The 3,738-nt window shown below is 43.1% G+C and overlaps 1 long non-coding RNA gene across 1 annotated transcript in view; it reads right to left on the bottom strand.

The window, feature by feature from the left end:
• Positions 1 to 2,041: 2,041 nt before the first annotated feature.
• The window catches only part of LOC142748447 (uncharacterized), a 1,961-nt gene continuing 264 nt past the window's right edge, over positions 2,042 to 3,738 (bottom strand). Inside the window, exon 2 of the long non-coding RNA XR_012882260.1 lies at positions 2,042 to 3,597. This is a non-coding gene — a long non-coding RNA (uncharacterized LOC142748447). The remainder of the gene's footprint in view (positions 3,598 to 3,738) is intronic.

The following is a 3,738-nucleotide window of genomic DNA, read 5'->3' as shown; positions in this document are numbered from 1 at the left end:
AGATGAAAAAGTATCTGATGGTGGAGAAACAACATGAGACAACATTGAGCTAGAGAGTTGTCCTCAATTGACCCTAGGGATGGAGAAACAATGTTAGACACCGTTTGAGCTACAGAAGTAGGAGGTAACTCAGTGGGTGGGAAACCGGTTTGCGATAGCCCTAGAGATGAAAAACATAAGGGAAAAAACAGAAACAAACCTTTGAGCTGAAGGAATGTTGAAAGATGATCCTCGAAGTAAAGCATCAATAGGAAATAGCCCTAGAGCAGGACAAGAAATGAGTTCATCTTGGTGGCAGCCTGTTCCACATTACTTGGAGAGCCTCTTTTGAGATGTTGCATTTAAGATCACTGTCAGAACTACTCCAATTCAGATGTATGAATAACTTCTTGGAGATATTTTTGCTATAAACCTCCACAAAATGTTCAGTCTTCGCTATATATCTTCATCAGATTCTAATCTACATGGAACTATTTCCAATTTTATCTCCAGTATTGTCCTCAAAGGGCTTCAAACCCTGCCCCTAGGTCTCAGATAACAATAAGCAAATAGCCCATCTCAACCATGTAAGTAAAGGCCCGAATACACGGCCAATTTTGGCCAGTGCAATGAACGCCGATCAACGAGACACCTCGTTGATCGGCACTCGTTTGCTCCTATCACAAGGAGATATGTATGGGGACGAGCAGTTATTACTCCGATCACTCGCCCCCATACATTGTCGGCAGCGCATCTACCTGTTTACACACCAAGATGTGTTGCAGACAACGATAATATTTCAGTTTTTTAATTTATCGGCAACGAGCATTCTATGACCACTTATCTGCCTGATAGTAAAGGCCCTTTTACACTTGCCAATTATCAGGAGATTAAGGCAATGCTCCTCTGCCTAGATAATAGGGAAGCATTTGACACCATCTCTTGTTCGTAGTCTTAGCAGTCCTTGCCAAATGGGGCATTCCACCAAATTTCCTTTCATGGGTCAAATCTCAGGACAGGCTTAAGAGATTTTGTAAAGCATGGGCCGCTTGGTAGGATCACAATTAAAATGTACCCTGCAAGCAACAACCCTGTTGTCTCTGTGACCCCCTTATTTTGCCTTGAGTTGGGAGCCTTTGTTTCCAATCTCACCGGCCAGCTGTGGCCTCCCTTCCTTCCCCTAGTTTGTTCCTTTTGGAAGTTCTGACCTGGTTTACGCACCGAGTTGTGCCATGGCTAACGCTCTATTTTACTTTGGTTGTCACCATCTCACACGGATTTAATTGTGATCATCATATTTCATTAATGCGTACACTATCGCTTATTACTTTTAGTTGATCCTTTCTACGGTTTGTAACCTTTGTTAAATTAAAAACTCAAAAATATTGTATGGAAAAACAAGACCACCACTAAGACATCATCTTTCCAAGCTGAAAAAGCCAAATTTTTCCAACATCTCATTGAAACCTTCCATCCCATCTAATAATCTAGTCACTAATATTTGGACCTTCTCCAGCTCTCATACATTCTGTTCCCATACAAACTGAATCCCATATTTGAGAAGTGGTCTTACAAGGGATTTAAAAAGGTGTAATATTACATAAGGATCACAGGTTTTTTTCATTCTTTGTATAGACCCTAAAATCTTATTTGCTTTTGCAGCAGCTGCTTGACATTGAGTATCACAGGTTATTTATTTATTTTTACATCTTTATAACATTTCCCTGCTTGTGACTGGTTTTAGGTACAAGAACAAGGGGTTTCTCATTCTAAACAAGTGCAGAACCAAGACTCTGAGGCAAACTATGCCCCATGCTGGTGAAGAACACTGAGCTAGAGCCATACAACCATTTATTCCATTCATATGACTTATTCATTCTTATCAGACCGGTCCTGTGCATTCAGCCAAAAATAGCTAGGCCCAAGACAGCATCTAGACACGTATCTCTCGGTTTGTGACCTCCCACAATATCGGCTCTCCTGAAACACTCTGGGCTGCTGGTACACCTATTCTAGTCAAAGATTGGTGGCATCTTGATAACATTTTCGTTGATGTCTGAGGTTCAGAGTATAATATATCATGAGTTTATTGGTAGTGCAACCTCCAGTTAATACAATAATTATTAGTGTTATAAAACCACAGGTCTCTGGCTGATGAATGGAAGACATTGTACTATAGGACGCATAGTCCGAAACCTTCATTATACTGTGTGTTCCCATAGAAGAAGTGCAGGTGTCGGATGTAAGACGCGCGTTCGCGGTGATTGAATCCCAAGTCCTAAAACACATACGTGTTCCCCCTTTATAAGCACGGACTCGGCGACATAGAACGACTGATGTCTAGTGTCCACTATATATACACCAAGGTTAAAGGTCAGGAGGGTATTGTGGGTAGAATTGATCAGTGATCTGGGTGCTGTATATATAGAATAGTAGTGTGTAAAGGATACAGTGTATACAGAGGTGTGATCTGTTTTGGATAGAGAGAAGTGATCTGTTTTGGATACAGAGGAGTGATCTGTTTTGGATACTGTGTACACAGCAATTTGATATTTTGGAGATACTCGGTATTCGGAACTGGTCACTATTCAGTAGAGCAGTGAACTCATTGGGGGTACAATGTATACAGAGAAGTGAAGTTTTGGGGGTACCGTATATAGAGAGCAGTGAAGTTTTGGGGGTACAGTGTATAAAGAGCCGTGACATTTTGGGGCTACGGTGTATACAGAGCAGTGCCGTATTGGGGGTACGGTGTATACAGAGCAGTGACGTATTGGGGGTACGGTGTATACAGAGCAGTGACGTATTGGGGGTACGGTGTATACAGAGCAGTGCCGTATTGGGGGTACGGTGTATACAGAGCAGTGACATATTGGGGGTACAGTGTATACAGAGCAGTGACGTATTGGGGGTACAGTGTATACAGAGCAGTGACGTATTGGGGGTACGGTGTATACAGAGCAGTGACAGTTTGGGGGTACGGTGTATACAGAGCAGTGCCAGTTTGGGGGTACGGTGTATACAGAGCAGTGACGTATTGGGGGTACGGTGTATATAGAGCAGTGACAGTTTGGGGGTACGGTGTATACAGAGCAGTGACAGTTTGGGGGTACAGTGTATACAGAGCAGTGACAGTTTGGGGGTACAGTGTATACAAAGCAGTGACGTTTTGGGAGTACGGTGTATACAGACTACTTCATGGTGATCGGTTTTGGCTGCTGTATATGCAGAGTGGTGATCCCTCAGATACAATGTAGTGATTGGGTTTCTTGGAGGACACAGTGTGACCCCGTCATTAGGTCACCATGGTTACTTCTCATATGATTGACAGTTTTGTGACTTCTGCACGATTGTCTGAGATGTTAAAAACTGTGGAGATTCTCTTTGTTTGGGTCACGTCCACACTTCGGTAGGGATTACACCCTCTTTGCTGTTGAGAGGAGGCAGGAGATTCTCTTCAACTAGAAAGTACATTGGGAACTCCACCAAGTGACCCTTCACCCTGGTCAGGATCTCCCGGGAGAGGCTGGGGTCAGTGCTGGCCAGATTGGCTACGATAGTATAAGTCTGACGTACTCGGTGACTCTGGACAGCGTTGCTCGGGAGGCAACGAAATACCTTGAAGGGTGTGAAATAAAAAAAGAGAGAGACATTAAAACATTTTTTAGCCAGTGCCTTCTACAGTAATAAACTATGAATGCAGCTCTGGATGTGACTAGAGTATAAGACAAGTAGACAAGGCCTGGCTCTACAAACAAT

This window comes from Rhinoderma darwinii, chromosome 3 (assembly GCF_050947455.1).
Source record: "Rhinoderma darwinii isolate aRhiDar2 chromosome 3, aRhiDar2.hap1, whole genome shotgun sequence".
NCBI lineage: Eukaryota > Metazoa > Chordata > Amphibia > Anura > Rhinodermatidae > Rhinoderma > Rhinoderma darwinii.
Note: the sequence above shows the minus strand (reverse complement) of the source record. Positions and strands in the feature narration are given on the sequence as shown.